The 21,472-nt window shown below is 41.8% G+C and overlaps 1 pseudogene across 1 annotated transcript in view; it reads right to left on the bottom strand.

Moving 5' to 3' along the window:
• Positions 1-237: 237 nt before the first annotated feature.
• The window catches only part of LOC100736825 (coiled-coil domain-containing protein 3-like), a 56,924-nt pseudogene continuing 35,689 nt past the window's right edge, over positions 238-21,472 (bottom strand). The window contains exons 4-5 of the transcript XR_014817598.1: positions 4,109-4,212; positions 238-2,442 (exon numbers count right to left, since the gene is read on the bottom strand). The product of XR_014817598.1 is annotated as a coiled-coil domain-containing protein 3-like (transcript). The remainder of the gene's footprint in view (positions 2,443-4,108; positions 4,213-21,472) is intronic.

Raw genomic sequence — 21,472 nt, 5'->3', positions numbered from 1 at the left:
TTCTGCATTATTCAGTTTGCTATGCATTGCACTTAGCTCAGCTTCTATTTCAGCAAATGAGTTTTCTAGTTGGCTCCTCCTTACAGTTTCTGGTTCCTTTTTTCAATAACCTGTATTTCTATCAACAGTCTTTCCTAATCCATTTAGTACTTTTATTACCGCCTTTCTGAACTCAGGGTCTTGTAGACTGGAGAGGTCTTTTTCACTGTTTGTTCTTTCAGGGGTTTTCTCTTGATCTTTTCATTGGGAGTGGTTCTTCTGCTTTTTACTTCTATTTCTCTGACTCTATGAGTTTAGGACAAAGAGCTATTTTGTGGTCTTGGAGGGATGTTTATATATGGGAGCATCCCTGTATAGCCTACACGAGTCTAATATTTTTGGTGTGATGCCTGTTTTTAGTATGGATGCATCCCACATCTTTCCTCAGTCTGTGCTGGCTCTTATCCCCTTGATAGTGTGTGACTGGTGTTGTGGTAACCAGAGCCTGCTCTGGATGTTGTGCAGGGCCTCTTTGCTCTGTGGTTGTCAGAGTCTGTTTGTTCCCCAGTTATTGGAGGAGAAGCCATTTCTGAGCTGTGGTGTGAGGTAGGTGGGACTGGAGCACTTCTGGGAGAAGAGCAAAACTTGAGTATTCCTCCTCAGGAGCTGTCCACAAAGAGGTACACTCAGTGGTATCACATGTCACCTGTTGTGCAAACTCAAAGTACACTGTTGGCAATGCCCATGGACCTCCCTCATGTGCAGGCATGCAGGCAATTGGCCTGGGTGGCCCTCAAGTGCTGTGTTCATCAAGCCACCAGTGCAGATCTATTGGCATAGATCTGGTGCATTCAGGTACTTGAACCCACCGTGGAAGCTTCAGAATCAGCCCAGACCCTGGCCTCACCTCTGTGCACTGGCAAAGCTTGCACCTGCTAATTAATGCTGGACTCACCCCAGTCACAGGAACATATAATCTGCTCAGAAGTCCTGTAGGTGCTGAGCTTACGAAGCTGCCAGGGGTGGTGTAAATTCAGATGGCATAGCCACTGGAACACTGCTCAGATTTCAGCCCTGCATCTGCCTGTGTACAACCTGCTGGCATTTGTGCACTGGCTCCCAGGGCTGGTAGAGGCAGAGCCGAACATGCTGAGAATGAGGCTGCCATGGTAGGGCCCTGCCCTTCCTTCACACGTGCCTTAACCATGGGGTTTCTATGGCAGACCCAGGCTCTGCCCTGTGCACACCCTTGGGTGTAGCTCAGGTTATAGTCCAGCCCCTTCCGGAGGTCTCTGTGCAGCCGTACCCAGCCCTCTCCTCAGGTCTGTCCACTGAAGCCCAAGTTTCAACATCCAGCCCCCTGCATGCACCAGCAGACACACATTTCAGGTCGGGGAGTGCAAGGAGGTGGCCAAAACCATCCGTGGTAAGCTCTCGTGTTGCCTGCCACAGTTCTATTGCTGCCCTCTCTTCAGAGCCTTTGAAGCTTCCTTTCTGCCCTAGTTGACTTTCCAGCTGGTGAAGGGGGTTCCCAGGGTCAAGGAACCCTTTCTCTTTCACGACTCCCTCCCAGGGGTGCCGATTCTGTCCCAATTCCTTTTCTTTTATTCTTTCATACTTACCTGGGTACATGGGGCTGTGTCCTACAACGTTGGTCCTTTTACCTGCCAGCGCGCAGTAGGTATTCCGTGAGAATTGTTCCACATCTAGATGTATTTTTTGATGTATCTGTTGGAGGAGGTGAGCTCCATGTTTAGTTACCTACTGCCCCACTCCCAGCTCCATTCCCTGACCAGTGATGAGCTCATTCACGTGTATTGACACCAGAAGCTTCCACGACTTGCTTCTGATTACGCCTCCAAACTCATACTTGTCCTGCAGCTCAGTGCTGAGACCACTCTACCTCTCTTCTGAAATAATAAAAGTGGAACTCCCTGAGTTTTTGTACCTCTAGAGATTTGAAAAAAAAATTTTTTTCCCCTAATAAGTGCACTTTCCAAGCTGTTCTTGGAAGCCGGTGACAGGCCCCAGGCAAGCACATGACACTGAGCATTGAATCTGGGACCAGGTCAGGGAGGGTAGGAGTCTGGCAGCCAAGAAGATAGCAAGACTTGCCCTGCCCACCAACGAGACGCTACCCAATGCATAATAATAAACTATCATCTACAAATCCACCCACAACCCCTTTCGCTCCATGTGAGAGGCCCCTCACTATCCCCACAGGTAGGGGGCATCCCCTGGCTCCCACCCCTGTGTGCTGATGGGCAGGAGTCCACCTGGCAGCTTCTCTTTCAGTTTAGCAGCTCCAGGCGGCAGCCGTTCTTGTGCACGTGGGACCTCCTTGACCTTCTTCACTGGATCTCACACCTGCTTGTTCCCCTTCTCCAGGGTGGCCACCTTCTGCTGCAGCTTCTGGATGTGGTCTTCCTCAAACAGGGCCTTCTGCACCAAGGAGCACATGTGCTAGGGAAAAAACGCCAGGAGGGAAGGCGAGTTTCAGAAAACCTCCCTAGAGAAGCTTCCTGATGCTGCCCAGCCCAGCAACACAGATCTCACCATTGCCAATGGCCCCCAACCCCAGGACAAGGACAGCTCTTCCTTGGGCCAAGGGCTCCCCTTCTTGGTTTCACTCCGTGGACTCCACATTGACCCCGAATGCAGAGCTCCTCTTTGGCTTTCTGTACTTGGGTACCCTAGGTAATTTTGTTTTAAAAAGATACTCCCTGGTTTGTCTTCTTATGTGCTTATCCCTTTGCATCCCTTTGATTCCCTGTTGGGGCAGGTGACACTTCGCTTTTGGCTCTCATTCAGCAGTTCTGCCTGTTCAATTCTCATCTGAGTCTAAAACATTTTCCAGTAAAGCCAAAGCTTGCAAATCACTCAGCTGGAAGGAAAGCTGAATCTGTAGAGAGATTTCAGCATATTTCCATGCAAGGGTTTTTGCCTGCACTGAGGCACAAATACCCCCATTCTGGAAACCTTTATAGTCCATCGTGGGATGGGCTGGAAGTGAGTGTCCCTTTTGAAAACTTGAGTTTTTGTTTCTTACAGGGAAAAAAAAAGGTATTCTAAATATGACAGAGCTCCAGTGACCTAATAAATAAAAGACCAAACCCTGAAACAGAAAAATGCAGAGAACATGGATAGTTCACAGGAAACTAAGTATCTCATAAACATAGGAAAATTACCTCCTTTTAATAAGATAAATGCAAAGTAGATCCACAATGAATGGCTTCTTTCACAAAATCAAATTTTGATTTCACTCTGTGATAAAATCAAGAATCAGGATTTGGGGAAATAGGTGTTCTCATGTACTGTGGATAGAGTATAAACCTTTATAAAGAGCAATTTTACTGTCAAAATGAAAACTAAATATACCCTTTTATCTAGTCATTCTGGGACTTCATCTGATATAAATACTCCTACATATGCAAATATATATATATGCACACAAATGTGCATATATTATAGCTGACACTGTTGAAGGGTGAGGGATGACATTAGCATCATGGCCCTAAGACCAAAATCTGTGCCCATCCCTCATCAAAACACTGCCATCTATCCGTGATCAAAAGTGACTTTGAGGAGTTCCCGTCGTGGCGCAGTGGTTAACGAATCCGACTAGGAACCATGAGGTTGCAGGTTCGGTCCCTGCCCTTGCTCAGTGGGTTAACGATCCGGCGTTGCCGTGAGCTGTGGTGTAGGTTGCAGACGCGGCTCGGATCCCGCGTTGCTGTGGCTCTGGCGTAGGCCGGTGGCTACAGCTCCGATTCAACCCCTAGCCTGGGAACCTCCATATGCCGCGGGAGCGGCCCAAGAAATAGCAACAACAACAACAACAACAACAAAAAGACAAAAAAAAAAGTGACTTTGAGAGAACTGTGGGATCTACCAAGGGACCCAGGAGGAGTCTTACCCCCTCATGTTTCTCTGTTGACAGATAGCAGTCCTGGCTGTAGACCCTGCAGTGGTCTATGAGCTGCCTCCAGCTTCTCTCAAGAAAAGGATCTCAACAAATGTTTCCTTCAAGAAGATAGACAAATGGCCAAGAGGTATATAAAAAGGCGCTACCCATCACTAATCATAAGGAAAATACAAATTAAAATCACAGTAAAGTTATCACTCTCACCAAAAAGAGACAGGGTCCAGTTTAAGACGGTGACATAAAAGGATCCTGAGCACACCTCCTGCCAGGGACACACCAAATCTACAGCTGTATACAGAACATTTCCCCTGAAAGAAACCCCAAAACTAGGTAAGTGATTTGTCCATACAGATAAATGGAAAAAACCCACATCGAAACAAGGAGAAGAGGCTGAGACAATTTCATGATAAACCTGATGAAGCAACCCACAATCAAGAGGGAACTGACAACTCTGAGATTCTCCCTGATGAACGAACAGATTGAACCCCACATCAAGCGACCCAACTTTTAAGACATGCATCTGAGAGATGAGCACATGAAACTTCCAAGTTGTGAAAGCCACCAGGGTTGCCTCCATGAGATCCACAGGGTATGAGTTAACAAAGAAATACTCCTTAAAGGGTTCACACAGACCCACCCGGCCACCCACCACCACCAGGGTCCAGTGCAGAGGCAGCCAACTGAAAAGCCCCTAGTTTGCTTATCTTAAAGCTCTGGCCCTGAGAGTTCCCATCATGGCCCAGTGGTAATGAACCTGACTAGTATCCATGAGGATGCTCATTCCATCCCTGGCCCCACTTAGTGGGTTAAGGATCTGGCATTGTCTGTGAGCTGTGATGTAGGTCGTAGATTTGGTTTGGATCCAGCACTGTCTGTGGTGCAGGTTGGCAGCTCTAGCTCTGATTCAACCCTTAGCCTGGGAACTTCCATATTCCAAAAGTGCGGCCCTAAAAAGAAAAAAAAAAGAAATTAAAGCTTTGGCCTGAGAGGCAGGCTTCTAGTTGAACACACGACTAGAGGCCAACTGAAATGCTCTCCAAAGACGATGGCCAGGAGTTCCCATCATGGCGCAGTGGTTAACAAATCCGATTAGGAACCATGAGATTGCGGGTTCGATCCCTGGCCTTGCTCATTGGGTTAAGGATCCATCATTGCCGTGAGCTATGGTGTACGTCGCAGACGTGGCTCAGATTGTGCGTTGTTGTGGCTCTGGTGTAGGCCGGTGGCTCCAGCTCCGATTAGACCCCTGGCCTGGGAACCTCCATATGCCGTGGGAGGGGCCCTAGAAAAGGCAAAGAGACAAAAAAAAAAAAAAAAAGACGATGGCCAGCAGGAGTCACTGTCATGCTTCCCCTTTGCCTCACCCCAGGTTGTGGTGTCCCTAAAAAAGGGGGTTTCTGTACACATCTGACATCCGATCTTTTGTGTCTGCCACCTAGAGAATACATCCCTTAATACTGTGGCTTTGGTGGCCAGTGGGGGCTTGTGGTCAGGGGTTCTTCAGGATGGTTGCAAACAAATAGTTCTTAACTGGATCAGCACAAGGTTCAGTGAAGAGGGAGCAGAGAGAAATGCCCATCTCCCAGTCTTCTCCTGAAAGAGATATATTTGCAAATTGTAAAAGCTGCTCGCCTGACAGTCTGGCTTCCAATCAGCCTGTATCTATGTGCTGACTTAAACCTTCCCCCTGACCGGTCTTAGCACACCCTAAACTACTAGCAGCCAGAAAAAAGTAGTCTTCTTGGACAATCGCAAAGGTTTGAGAGACAACCAAGAGCTAGAGCAGAGTGGAATGACAAGATTCAAATGTTATACAAAGCCATTCCTTCAAGACTAGGGGAGGTAGTTGTTTCATCTATTGAATGTAAACCAACACAGAGAATCAGGGAACATGAAGAACAGAGGAATATGTTCCAAAGGGAAAATAAAAGATAAAACCTCAGAAAAAAGCCTTAATGAAATGGAGGTAGGTAAATTACCTGATAAAGAGCTCAAAAGAATGGTGATAAAGATGCTCCCTGAGGTCAGGAGGACAGTGCGTGAATTAAGTGAGAATTTAACAGAGATACAAAATGTTAAGCATCAAACAGAACTGACAGGGCTGAAGAATACAATAACTGGACTGAAAAATACAGCACAGGTGTTCAACAACAGACTGGATGAAGCAGGAAAAAGGATCACTGAAATCAAAAACAGGGCTGTGGAACTCATCCAATCAGAACAGCAAAAAAGAAAAGAAGAAAGAAAGAAAAGTGAAGACAACTTAAGTGACTTATGACACAATACAATCAAAACAGGCTCCAAAAGAGGGAGAAGGGCACAGAAAACTTAGTTGAAGAAATAAGGGCTGAAAATTTCCTTATCCTATATCCAGGTCCAGGAAGCCCCAAGAGTATTAAATAAGGTGAATCCAAAGAGACTTACACCAAGATAAAGTAATTCAAGTATCGAAAGTTACATTCAAAGAGAGAATCTTAAAAGCAACAAGAGAAAAGCAACTTGTCATGTAGGAAGGTACCCTATAGGACTACCAGCAGATTGTTCAGCAGAAACTTTGCAGGCCAGAGGGAGTGGCATGATATACAAATTAAGAGCTGAATGAAGAAAAAATGTCCACTAAAAATATTCTACCCACAAAAACTGTCCTTCAGAATTGAAGGAGAGAGAGTTTTCTAGATGAGCAAAAGCAGTTCATCACCAACCTCAGAACAACCTTACAAGAAATGTTAAAGGGAGTTATTCAAATTGAAAAGAAAAGGTGCTAATTAGTAGCAAGAAAACATATGAAAGTATGAATCTTACTGGTAAAGGTAAATACATAGTAAAATTCAGAATAACCTAATGTCATAAAGGCAGTGGGTTAATCACTTAAAAAGCCAGTATGAAGGTTAAAAGATAAAAGTAATAAAAATAAATATATAATTTGTTAATGGATACACAAGATAAAAAGATGTACATTGTGACATCAAAAGCATTGGAAATAAGTTAAACTTAAAATGGACTGTTAGATTTTATATGGTAACAACAAAGCAAAACCTACAGTAGATACACAAGATATAAAGGACTCTAAGCATACTATTACACTGTCATCAAATAGTAAAGAACAAGAGAAGAAGGAACAGAGGAATTACAAAACAACCAGAAGTAAATTTTTAAAAGGCAGTAAGTACAGGTACCTATAATTACATTAATATAAATGGATTATATTCTCAATCAAAAGACAGAGTGGCTGAATGGATATAAAATAACACCCAACTAAATGCTGCCTAAAAGAGACTCACTGCAGCTTCAAGGGTAAACAGAGAAGTAAAGGGATAAATGGAAACCAAAAGCAAGCTGGAGTAGCTGTACTTCTTTTTTAAGACCTATAATAAGAGCAAAGGTCATTATATAATGATAAAGGGATTCATTCATCAAGAGGATATTATATATGTAAATATTTATGCATACAACACAGTGGCATCTACATATGTAAAGAAAAGATTAACATACCTAAAGGGATAAACATATCAATACAATAATGTAGGGGAATTTTTTTTAAATTAATGCCAATTATTATTTTATTTCTAATAAAAGTATTATGCTTTTTCTGTTCTAATCATTTCTATGAACCTATCTGTAGACATCATTTTGAAGACAATGATTGTTTTTTTGTTTTTGTTTTTCTGTCTGAAAAGTTATTTTTCCTTCCATTTTTTTTTATTATTCAAATGAATTTATCACATCTGTAGTTGTATATGTAGGGGAATTTAGTACCCACCTTCCACAATGAGTAGATTATACAGATAGAAAAATCAGAAAATATTGGGCATAAATTATATGTTAGACCAAATAAATGTAATATTTACAGAACTCCATCCAAAAGCAATATAATATAGCTTCTTCTCAAATGCACAGGAAACATTCTCCAGGACAGATATTATTTTGGGTCACAAAACAGGACTTAATAAATTAGAAGACAAATCTTATCACACAGCTTTTTTTTTTTTTTTTGATCTTTTTGTCTTTTTAGGGCCACACCTGTGGCATATGGAGGTTCCCAGGCTCGGAGTCTAATCAGAGCTACAGCTGCCAGCCTAAACCACAACAATATAGGATCTGAGCCACTTCTTCAACCTACACCACAGCTCACAGCAATGCCAGATCCTTAATCCACTGTGCAAGGCCAGGAATTGAACCCGAAACCTCATGGTTCCTAGTTGGATTTGTTTCCACTGCGCCACGATGGGAACTTTTTTTTTGGGGGAAAATTTCTTAACAATTATTCATAATAGTGAGCACTAGGTTAGCATACCCCACCCAAATAAATGAGGGGTCCTGCAGATTTATTTATATAATATGGAATCAATTAAGTAAACATTTAATAAACTACATATGGAGTAACATCAAAAAAGATTTAACAATATATTCCAGAAGTGAACTTTTTATACCACATTCCCTCATGCAATAAATCCTATCCAATTTTCTGTCACCATAAACTTTGGCTCCAGCCCTTTTTCATTATTTCTGTCACCAAAGACACTGCATTTGCTTCTGCTGGAGAGCAATGATGTCCTTGTTGGCCACTCTTTCACCATATTATTGTCCTTCGTGACCTCCCAATTTTTTATATACAGAGCACACACATGCACATACACACACACAGCTATTATTCTAATGAGAATATAATCAATTTTCTACTCTTGGTTTATAAGCTACTACGGGTCTCATATGTATTCAAAAGGAAATTACAATACAAATCCTAACAGTGGGTTCTGTGATTCTAGTCATAAGTAATAAAGCCTCTCTGACAATAGATATTATGATAAAGAGTTCCCAGAGGTTATTTCAATTTACTAATGGTATTTTTAATAAAGGGTAATTCTCATGAAATTTATATTTTTCTCTTTAAAAAAAAAAAATTAGGAGTTCCCGTCATGGCTCAGTGGTTAACAAATCCGACTAGGAACCAGGAGGTTGCGGATTCAATACCTGGCCTTGCTCAGTGGATTAAGGATCTGGCATTGCCTTGAGCTGTGGTGTAGGTCGCAGACATGGCTCGGATCCCAAGCTGCTGTGGCTCTGCTGTAGGCCGGTGGCTACAGCTTCGATTAGACCCCTAGCCTGGGAATCTCCATGTGCCGCAAGTGCAGCCATAGGAAAGACAAAAAGACCAAAAAATAAATAAAAATAAAAATAAAACAAAACCAAGGAACAAGAGCTTGCAATCAGGGTACTGTGTTGGGAAAAGAAATTATAAAAGGGAGTAAAAATGTATTGAATACATACTATGTGATAGAAACAATGCTAATATTTTGCATAAATTACTTCATCATAGCAAATGGCTTTAAAATTAATATTTTTTATATATGGGAAAAAGAAACTGAGGCTAAAGATCATAAAATTCTTAAGTCAAATACTTTAACTCCCTGTCCAGTTCTTATAGACCAACATACGTATAGTCACTCATAACTCAGCCATGACCATCTTTCAATTTTCAAGAAGACTGACATAAAAATTAATTTTTGAGTAAAGTTGAGAATTTGCAAAGTCTATTACTACCTTTTGACTCATGTACATCTTCTTTACACTTATTTGACACATACAATATGCTAAGTATGTGCAAATTATGTGCAGGAAAAATAAAAATTTAAAACTTTTTTTCAAGAAACTCAACTCATTGGAGGAATAGTTCAGAGTCAGTGTTCTAATTGACAAAGTATGCATGGATTAGAGGTTATTGGTTCACAAAGAAGGGTATCATATCATAAGCAATAAAACAGATTTGATTTGGTTTATGTAATAGACAAATTTTGACATCTGTCTTGAAGGATGAGTATGAGTTTATGGACAAAGGGAATAGAGAAATATATTCTAGATAGATGAAAACATACTCAGTTTCAATAGTTTTCATAAAGTACCTAAAACTGTAATTGAGCAAACAAAGCTTCATTGTTGCAATGATCAAGATAAGGTACCCTCTAGAATAAGACCTGGGACAACTGTCATAAGGATGGAGCAGCAGAACTCAAAAGTTCTCAAGATAAAGTTAAACTGTATTGAGAAGACTTCATGACCAGTACATGTGGTGTGAGGAAGAGGCAATCATTGATGGAACTCTCCAAGATTCACAAGATGTAAAGAGAGGATGATGTGTTGAGTATAACAGAGTGTGAGATTCTGTGAAAAGAGGTAACTATTAACAGCCATATATGTGGTCTAAAATGTGGTCTATATTGGAAAGAGAAAATTGGGAATCCACAGTGATAGTTAAGGTTGGAGCATAAAGAAAGTCAGCAGGGAGGTGTATTAAAAAAAAAAACCAAAAACCTCACATCTGGAAGAAAAAGATGGCCAAGAATTAAATACGTGGAAATTCAGCATTTAAGAGTCATTAGGGGGAAAAAAGTACAGAGTAGGAAGGGAACTATAGTCTTAACAAGAAGGAAGTAAGGAATGGGAAAAGTTGCAAGAAGAATGAAGTGGTAAATTGTGATAAATAGTACAGTGACTCATTACAATGAAGATAATGGATAAGTGGTCCATTGACTTTGGCGTTTAGATCATTAGAGACCTTAGTGGAAACAATTTCAGTGAAAGTAGTAGGAATGGGAGTTGTCATTTTTAGGTCTCCTGAATTGAAAGATAAGGGGTAGAGCAATGAGTGTAATTTTTTTCCCCAAGAGCTTGAATGTGAGATGTGATAAAGATAATTTAACCAATAAAAAAAATGGCAAAAGTTAATAAAGAAAGGATTCTTCCTCACACCTGGAAGAAAAAGATAGCCAAGAATTAAATACATGGAAATTCAGCATTTAAGAGTCATTTGGGGAAAAAAAGTACACAGTAGGAAGGGAACTAAGGCAGCAAGAGAAAGACAAAAACATTAATTATAAGGGAACCGCCATAAGACTATCAGCTGATTTCTCTACAGAAACACTACAGGCCAGAAGAGAATAGCAAGATATATTCAAAGTTTTAAAAAGTAAAATTTGCAGTCTAGAATACTCTAGCCAGCAAGAATATCATTTAAAATAGGAGAAATAAAGAATTTCTCCAACAACAACAAAAAAAAAAACTAAAAGAATATAGCAATACAAAACCCATTCTAAAAGAAATACTGAAAGGTCTCCTCTAAATAAAAAAAAAAAGAAATAAGAAATAGAATGAGGAAATCACAACTGGCAAGTAATCTCTTAAATAAACCAGTATACAGATCTAAAAGGGGAAGAAAACCCTATTTGTAAAAGCAATGATAAACACAAGGAACAGCCAAAGAATAAACATGAAGACGTAAAAAAGCCATCAAAATCATAAAGTGTGGGGAAAGAAATTAAGAAAATTTAGGGAGTTCCCCTCGTGGCGCAGTGGTTAACGAATCCGACTAGGAACCATGAGGTCGTGGGTTCGGTCCCTGCCCTTGCTCAGTGGGTTGACGATCCGGCGTTGCCGTGAGCTGTGGTGTAGGTTGCAGACGCGGCTCGGATCCAGCGTTGCTGTGGCTCTAGCGTAGGCTGGTGGCTACAGCTCCGATTGGACCCCTAGCCTGGAAACCTCCATATGCCGCGGAAGCGGCCCAAGAGATAGCAGCAACAACAACAACAACAAAAGACAAAAAGACAAAAAAAAAATAAAATAAAATAAAAGAAAATTTAGACTTTTTTTTTTTTTACAATGATTTTGACCTATATAACTGTCAGGATAAGGTAAGCAGATATAGGAAGGGGTTAACATATTTGAAAAACAGGGCAACCACAAATCAAAACCAAACAATACATTCACAAAAACTAAAAAGAGGACACAAGCCTAAAATAAAAGGAAATCATCCAGCTATCCCCCCCAAAAAAGAAAGGAACAAAGGAGAAGCACGGAGTCAACTGGAAAACAAGGTTTAAAATGGCAATAAATACATATTTATCAATAATTACCTTAAATGTCAATGGACTGAGTGCTCCAATCAAAAGACATAGAGTGGCAGACTGAATATAAAAATAAGATCCTACAATATGCTGCCTACAAGAGATTCACCTCAGGGCAAAGGACACATATAAATTGAAAGTTAGGGAGAGAGAGGACAAGATGGCGGAGGAGTAGGGGGACACGCTTGCCCTCTCCCACAAACACAACAAAAAAAGCACATCTACAGAATAAATGACTCGCACAGAACAGCAACCAATCGCTGGCAGAGGAACCTAAACTCCAATAACAGCAAGAAGTTCGTGATATTACTGGGCAGAACGGGAGAAAGGAGTGAGAGAAGGTGAATCCGAGCGGGACGGGCGCTCCCGAAAGGGAACTGCGGAGGAGAAAGGGATCCCGCACCCTGGAAAGTCACCTACCGGGGGAAAGATCAAACAAACCGGAGGAATCTCCAGATGCAGAGAAGAGTGTAGCAGTAAGTTGGAGTACGGAAAAGCCGATCAAGAACCCAACGGACCGGAGTTCCCATCGTGGCGCAGTGGTTAACGAATCCGACTAGGAACCATGAGGTTGCGGGTTTGATCCCTGCCCTTGCTCAGTGGGTTAATGATCCGGCGTTGCCGTGAGCTGTGGTGTAGGTTGCAGACGCGGCTCGGATCCCGCGTTGCTGTGGCTCTGGCGTAGGCCGGTGGCTACAGCTCCGATTCGACCCCTAGCCTGGGAACCTCCATATGCCGCAGGAGCGGCCCAAGAAATAGCAACAAACAACAACAACAACAACAACAACAACAACCAAAAGACAAAAGACAAAAATAATAAAAAAAAAATTAAAAAAAAAAAAAAAAAAAAAAAAAAAAAAAAAAAAAAAAAAAAAAAGAACCCAACGGACCATCTGAACTACGGGCACAGTCACCAAAAATTGAGACGCCTGGGTGGGGGCTGGGCACCGAGACCTTGCCTCCGAAGGTTAGTCCCTGAGCAAGGGCCGGGCAACGCCTGGGTGGGGGCTGGGCACCGAGATCTTGGCTCCAGAGGTTAGACCCTGAGAACGGGATGGGGGGGCGGGGCGGGGCGGAGCGGAAACTGCTTCGGAGATCTAGAAACCATTTGATGGGGCAGAGACTGCCTGGGAGACTAGAAAACAAAGCTGTCGCAGAGGAAGGGAACAATACTCTAGCGGCAGGGAAGTGGAAAGCCACATCAGAGGGAACCTGGGAGAAGAGCCTGGTCTGCGCCTGTGCTGGGGAGGGGAGAGAAGAAGGGGTGGGTCCCCAAAGAATACCCCCCACGCCACAGCAAACTTACAGGCCCGCTAGCTAGCAGAAAGCTGTGCTTCCCAGTGCATCCCCTCCCCACACCCCCGCCACCCCCTACGCTCTCACCAGACCTGGGGCTGCCTGCCATCCAGGAGGGCTGGCCTCAACAATTGCCTGAAGCCTACCACCGCAGGGGCTGTCCCTGCACAGGCCTGCTTGCCCTTTGAAGGGGCTACACTTCCGCAGAGCAGCACCAAACACCACCAGCCCCCGAGAAAAGGCATGAAGCCCAGAAAAGCTAGAACTAGCCTAGCCAGGCCGTGAATAGATTGGCCTAATTCTCAGACAGCTTTTCTGAGTCAGGCTGCCCCGGGGAGGAGCCTCTTGGGTCTCCAACGGCCCTGCTACCCGCCCAAGCCCCCAAGGGGTGCCCTAGTGGACCAGCTGCATAGGACTGCCAGCTCCAGGCAGGACCCCCTGCAGCCCAGAAAAGCTGCAACAAGCCTGGCCGAGTCGGGAAAAGATCTCAGACGGTTTTTCTGAGTCGGGCTGCCCCGGGGAGGAGCCTCTTGGGTCTCCAAAGGCCCTGCTACCCGCCCAAGCCCCCAGGGGGTGCCCTAATGGATCAGCTGCATAGGACTGCCAGCTCCAGGCAGGACCCCCTGCAGCCTAGAAAAGCTGCAACAAGCCTGGCCGAGTTGGGAAAAGATCTCAGACGGTCTTTCTGAGTTGGGCTGCCCTGGGGAGGAGCCTCTTGGGTTTCCAGTGGCCCTGCTACCCGCCCAAGCCCCCAGGGGGTGCCCCACTCCTGCAGAATAGCTGCTCAGCACCACCAGTCCCCTGGAAGAGCCCCTGCAGCCCAAAAAAGCTGCAACAAGCTCGGCCAGACTGTGAAAAGATCCGCCTACATTCTCAGGCTGTCCTTCTGAGTTGGGCTGCCCTAGGGAAGAGCCTCTTAGGTTCTCAGTGACCCAGATAGCTGCTCCAGCCCCCAGGGGGTGCTGCACTCCTGAGGAACAGCTGCCCAATACCGCCAACCCCCTGCAAGAACCCCACAGCCTAAAAACACCAGAGCAAGCTCTGCATGACCAAGTGAAATCTGCTACCATCGTGGTGTGGACCTCCCAGTCCTGTCTGCCCTCAGGAAGCCCTCCTTTGCTTCAAAGAAACACTGTTAGCCCCATCAACACTCCAGCAAAGCCACACTGCCTCAAAAAAGATTGACCAACAACGACAGCCCTCAGGAAATATTCCACGGCAGTGACAAGGCAAGCACTGCCCGATAACGGAGAGTACAACTCCCTCAGGAGAAAGAAAACAACAAGCAAGATGAAGAAGCTGAGAAACCACCCCCAGTCAAACCAACAGGAGAACTCACCTGAAACAGTCAACAATGAAACAGATCTCTGCAGTCAGACAGACCTGGAGTTCAAAAGAGAAATAGTGAAAATACTGAAGGAATTAAGAGAAGATATGAACAGTAATGCAGATACCCTCAGAAAGGAACTAGAAAATATAAGGAGGAGCCAAGAAAAACTAGAACATTCATTTGCAGAGATGCAAACTGAACTAGGGGCAGTAAAAACCAGAATGAATAATGCAGAAGAACGAATCAGTGATATGGAAGATAGAATAATGGAAATCACTCAATCCGGTCAACAGATAGAAAACCGAATCAAAAAACTGGAAAGCAATATAAGAGACCTATGGGATAATATAAAGCGGGCCAATCTACGCATAATAGGAATTCCAGAAGGAGTAGAAAAAGATAAGGGAATGGAAAATATATTTGAAGAAATTATCGCTGGAAACTTCCCAAATCTAAAGGATACTGGGTTCAAGATACAAGAAGCACAGAGGGCCCCAAACAAACTGAACCCAAACAGACCCACACCAAGACACATCATAATAAAAATGGCAAAAGTTAGTGATAAAGAGAGGATCCTAAAGGCAGCAAGAGAAAAACAGAATGTTACCTACAAGGGAACCCCCATAAGAATATCAGCTGATTTCTCTACAGAAACACTACAGGCCAGGAGGGAATGGCAAGAGATATTTAAAGTGCTAAAGGGAAAAATATGCAACCTAGAATACTCTATCCAGCAAGAATATCATTTAAAATAGAAGGGGAAATAAAAATTTTTTTCCAACAAACAAAAACTTAAAGAATACAGCAACACAAAACCCAGGTTAAAGGAAATATTGAAAGGGCTTCTCTAAACCAAAAAGAAAGGAAGGAAAGGGAAGAAAAAAGAAAAGAAAAAAAAAGAAGAAGAGGAGGAAGAACTAGGACTGAGGAAACTGCAATCAGAGAGCAGTCACTCAAATAAGCCAGCATACAGATTTAATCATGAACATGCTTCAAACAAAATAAAATTAAAAAGAAAAAAATAAAAAAGTCATCAAAACCATAAAATGTGGGCAAGGGATGTTAGGAAGTAAATAACCCTTTCTGTTTGTTTGTATGTTTCTCTTCTTAATTTTAATATAGTAATGAAGTGTTTGAACTTACAGGACCATCAGGCTAAAACACAGAATTATGGGAAGGGGTTAGCATACTTAAAAAACAGGGCAACCACAAGCCAAAACCAAATATTGCATTTGCAAAAAAAAAAAAAAATACACTCAAGCAGATAATAATAGGAGACCATCCAACCAAAAAAAAAAAAAAAAAAAAAAGAAAGGAAGAATGGAGAACCATAGAATCAATTGGAACACGAGGTTCAAATGGCAATAAATAATCATCTATCAATTATCACCTTAAATGTCAATGGACTGAATGCCCCAATCAAAAGACACAGAGTGGCTGAGTGGATAAAAAGGCAAAAACCTTCAATATGCTGCCTACAAGAAACTCACCTTAGGACAAAAGATACATATAGATTGAAAGTGAAAGGGTGGGGAAAAATATTTCACGCCAATAGACATGACAGAGAAGCAGGAGTCGCAACACTCATATCAGACAAAATAGACTTTAAAACAAAAGACATAAAGAAAGACAAAGAAGGACACTACTTAATAATTAAGGGATCCATCCAAGGAGAGGATGTTACTATTGTCAACATATATGCCTCAAATACAGGAGCACCCAGATACATACAACAAATATTAACAGACATAAAGGGAGATATTGATGAGAATACAATCATAGCAGGAGACCTTAATACCCCCCTCACATCAATGGACAGATCCTCTAGACAGAAAACCAATAAAGCAACAGAGATGCTAAAGGAAACAATAGAAAAGTTAGACTTAATTGATATCTTCAGGACACTACATCCAAAAAAAGAAGAATACACATTCTTCTCAAATGCTCATGGAACATTCTCAAGAATCGACCACATATTGGGACACAAAGCGAATCTCAATAAACTTAGGAGCATAGAAATTATCTCAAGTATCTTCTCTGACCACAATGCCATGAAATTAGAAATCAACCATGGGAAAAGGAAAGACAAAAAACCTACTACATGGAGACTAAACAACATGCTACTAAAAAACCAATGGGTCAATGAGGAAATCAAGAAGGAAATTAAAAACTACCTTGAAACAAATGATAATGAAGACACAACCTCTCAAAATCTATGGGAGGCTGCGAAAGCAGTGCTCAGAGGGAAATTTATAGCAATATAGGCCTTTCTCAAAAAAGAAGAAAGATCCCAAATTGACAACTTAACCCTCCACCAAAATGAATTAGAAAAAGAAGAACAAAAAAGTCCTAAAGTCAGCAGAAGGAAGGAAATTACAAAGATCAAAGAAGAAATCAATAAAATAGAGACAAAAAACAATAGAGAAAATTAATAAAACCAAGAGCTGGTTCTTTGAAAAGGTGAACAAAATTGACAAACCCCTGGCCAGACTCACTAAAAAGAGGAAAGAACTCAAATAACCAAAATTATAAATGAAAAAGGAGAAATCACAACGGATACAGCAAAAATACAAAAAACCCTAAGAGAATACTATGAACAACTATACGGCAACAAGTTTGACAATCTGGAAGAAATGGACAATTTTCTAGAATCTTACAGCCTGGCAAAACTGAATCAAGCAGAAACAGACCAACTGAACAGACCGATCACTAGAAATGAAATTGAAGAGGTCATAAAATTACTCCCTACAAATAAAAGTCCAGGACCAGATGGCTTCACAGGCGAATTCTATCAAACATATAAAGAGGAATTGGTGCCCATCCTCCTCAAACTCTTTCAAAGGTTGAAGAAGAAGGAATACTCCCAAAGACATTCTATGAGGCCACCATCACCCTCATTCCAAAACCAGACAGAGATACCACCAAAAAAGAAAACTATCGCCCAATATCATTGATGAATATAGATGCGAAAATTCTCAACAAAATCTTAGCCAACAGAATCCAACAACATACCAAAAAAATTATACACCATGACCAGGTTGGGTTCATCCCAGGTTCACAAGGATGGTTCAACATACGCAAATCCATCGGCATCATACACCACATTAACAAAAAAAAAGTCAAAAATCATATGATCATCTCAATAGACGCAGAAAAAGCATTTGACAAAGTCCAACATCCATTCATGATCAAGACCCTCGTCAAAGTGGGTATAGAGGGAACATTCCTGAATATAATCAAAGCACTTATGATAAACCCACAGCAAATATAATCCTCAATGGGGAAAAACTGAAAGCCTTCTCACTCAAATCTGGAACAAGACAGGGTGCCCACTCTCACCACTGCACTTCAACATAGTTTTGGAAGTCCTAGCCACAGCAATTCGACAAACAAAAGAAATAAAAGGCATCCATATAGGAAGACAAGAGATCAAACTGTCACTGTATGCAGACGACATGGTACTATACATAGAAAACCCTAAGGACTCAACCCCAAAACTCCTTGAACTGATTCATAAATTCAGCAAAGTAGCAGGATATAAGATTAACATTCAGAAGTCAGTGGCATTTCTGTATACCAGCAATGAAACATTAGAAAAGGAATACAAAAATACGATACCTTTTAAAATTGCACCTCACAAAGTCAAATACCTTGGAATACACCTGACCAAGGAGGTGAAGGACCTATATGCCGAGAACTATAAAACTTTAATCAAAGAAATCAAAGAAGATGTAAAGGAATGGAAAGATATTCCATGTTCCTGGATTGGGAAAATCACTATTGTAAAAATGGCCATATGACCCAAAGCATCTACAGATTCAATGCAATCCCTATCAAATTACCCATGACATTTCTCACAGAACTAGAACAAACAATCCAAACATTTATATGGAACCACAAAAGACCCAGAATCGCCAAAGCAATCCTGAGAAACAAAAACCAAGCAGGAGGCATAACTCTCCCAGACTTCAAGAAATACTACAAAGCCACAGTCATCAAAACAGTGTGGTAGTGGTACCAAAACAGACAGACAGACCAATGGAACGGAATAGAGAACCCGGAAATAAACCCTGACACCTATGGTCAATTAATCTTTGACAAGGGAGGCAAGAACATCAAATGGGAAAAAGAAAGTCTATTCAGCAAGCATTGCTGGGAAACCTGGACAGCTGCATGCAAAGCAATGAAACCAGAACACACCCTCACACCATGCACAAAAATAAACTCCAAATGGCTGAAAGACTTAAATATACGACAGGACACCATCAAACTCCTAGAAGAAAACAGAGGCAAAACACTCTCTGACATCAACATCATGAAGATTTTCTCAGGTCAGTCTCCCAAAGCAATAGAAATTAGAGCAAAAATAAACCCATGGGACCTCATCAAACTGAAAAACTTTTGCACAGCAAAGGAAACCCAAAAGAAAACAAAAAGACAACTTACAGAATGGGAGAAAATAGTGTCAAATGATGCAACCGACAAGGGCTTAATCTCTAGAATATATAAACAACTTATACAACCCAACAGCAAAAAAGCCAATCAATCAATGGAAAAATGGGCAAAAGACCTGAATAGACATTTCTCCAAAGAAGATATACAGATGGCCAACAAACACATGAAAAAATGCTCAACATCACTGATTATAAGAGAAAGGCAAATCAAAACTACCATGAGATACCACCTTACACCAGTCAGAATGGCCATCATTCATAAGTCCACAAATAACAAGTGCTGGAGGGGCTGTGGAGAAAAGGAAACCCTCCTGCACTGTTGGTGAGAATGTAAACTGGTACAGCCACTGTGGAGAACAGTTTGGAGATACCTTAGAAATCTATACATAGACCTTCCATATGACCCCGCAATCCCACTCTTGGGCATCTATCCGGACAAAACTCTACTTAAAAGAGACACGTGCACCCACATGTTCATTGCAGCACTATTCACAATAGCCAGGACATGGAAACAATCCAAATGTCCATCGACAGATGATTGGATTTGGAAGATGTGGTCTATATACACAATGGAATAATACTACTCAGCCATAAAAAAGAATGACATAATGCCATTTGCAGCAACATGGATGGAACTAGAGAATCTCATCCTGAGTGAAATGAGCCAGAAAGACAAAGACCAATACCATATGATATCACTTATAACTGGAATCTAATATCCAGCACAAATGAACATCTCCTCAGAAAAGAAAATCATGGACTTGGAGAAGAGACTTGTGGCTGCCTGATGGGAGGGGGAGGGAGTGGGAGGGATCGGGAGCTTGGGCTTATCAGACACAACTTAGAATAGATTTACAAGGAGATCCTGCTGAATAGCATTGAGAACTTTGTCTAGATACTCATGTTGCAACAGAAAAAAAGGGAGGGGGAAAAATGTAATTGTAATGTATACATGTAAGGATAACCTGACCCCCTTGCTGTACAGTGGGAAAATAAAAAAAAATATTAAAAAAAAATTGAAAGTTAGGGGATGGAGGAGTTTCCATCATGGTTCAGTGGTTAACAAACCTGACTAGCATCCATGAGGGATGCCGGTTTGAACCCAGGACTCACTCAGTGGGTTAAGGATCTGGCATTGCCGTGAGAAGTGGTGTAGGTCACAGACGCAGCTCAGATCCTGCATTGCTGTTCCTTGATGTAGGACCCCTAGCTGGGAAATTCCATATGCCACAGGTGTCGCCCTAAAAAGAGACCAAAAAAAAAAAAAAAAGGGATGAAAAAAGATATTTCATGTGAATGGAAAAGACAAGAAGGTAAGAGTTTCAATACTCACATCAGACAAAAAGCCTTTAAAACAAAGGCCATAAAGAAGGACATTACTGGAGTTCCCGTTGTGGCACAGTGGTTAATGAATCTGACTAGGAACCAGGAGGTTGCGGGTTTGATCCCTGGCCTTGCTCAGTGGGTTAAGGATCCGGCATTGCCATGAGCTGTGGTGTAGGTTGCAGACACAGCTTGGATCCCACATTGCTGTGGCTGTGGCATAGGCCGGCAGCTACAGCTCTGATTCGACCCCTAGCCTGGGAACCTCCATATGCTGAGGGAACAGCCCAAGAAATGGCAGAAAGACAAAAAAAAAAAAAAAGACACTATGTAATGATAAAAGTATCAGTTTAAGAAGAGGTTATTATACTCATCAATATATATGCCCTTGATATAAGAGCACCCAAATACATACAACACTAACAGACATGAAAGGAGAAATTGATGGGAATGCAGTAAGAGTAGGAGATTTTAACACTCCACTCACATCATTGGACAGATTCTCTAGAGAGAAAATCAATAAGGCAACAGAGACCCTAAATGACGCAATACAACAGTTAGACTTAATTGATATATTTAGGACATTACATCCAAAAAAAATCAGAATATACCTTCTTTTCAAGTGCACATGTAACATTCTCAAAGATTGACTTACACACTGGGGCACAAAACTATCCTCAACAAATTTTTTTTTTTTTTTGTCTTTTGTCTTTTCAGGGCCGCACCCTCGGCATACGGAGGTTCCCAGGCTAGAGGTCTAATCGGAGCTACAGCTGACAGCCTACACCACAGCCAGAGCAACTCAGGATCTGAGCCACATCTGTGACCTACACCACAGTTCACGGCAATGCCGGATCCTTAACCCACTGAGCGAGGCCAGGGATGGAACAAACCTCATTGTTCCTAGTAGGATTCGTTTCTGTTGTGCCACGACGGGAACTCCAAACTCAACAAATTTAAGAGTGTTGAAAATATTTCAAGCATTTTCTCCAACCATAATAGCAGGAAACTAGAAGTCAACCACAGGAGAAGAAATGAGAAAAAACCAGCTACATGGACACTAAACAACATGCTACTAAAAAACCAATGGGTCAACAAGGAAATCAAAACATAAATTAAAGAATACCTCAAGACAAATGATAATGAAAACAACCACAAAAGGGATGTCACAAAAGCATTTCTTAAAGGGAAGTTCATAGTGATACTGGTCTTCCTCAAAAAGGAAGAAAAATCTCAAATCAACAACGTAACCTACCATTACCTAAAA

The sequence above is a fragment of the Sus scrofa genome, chromosome 10, assembly GCF_054392235.1.
Source record: "Sus scrofa isolate SSC_HxYL_T2T_F1_AM1 chromosome 10, Sscrofa_HxYL_maternal_Yorkshire_Landrace_v2.0, whole genome shotgun sequence".
Lineage (NCBI taxonomy): Eukaryota > Metazoa > Chordata > Mammalia > Artiodactyla > Suidae > Sus > Sus scrofa.
This window is presented reverse-complemented; position numbering and strand designations above follow the sequence as displayed.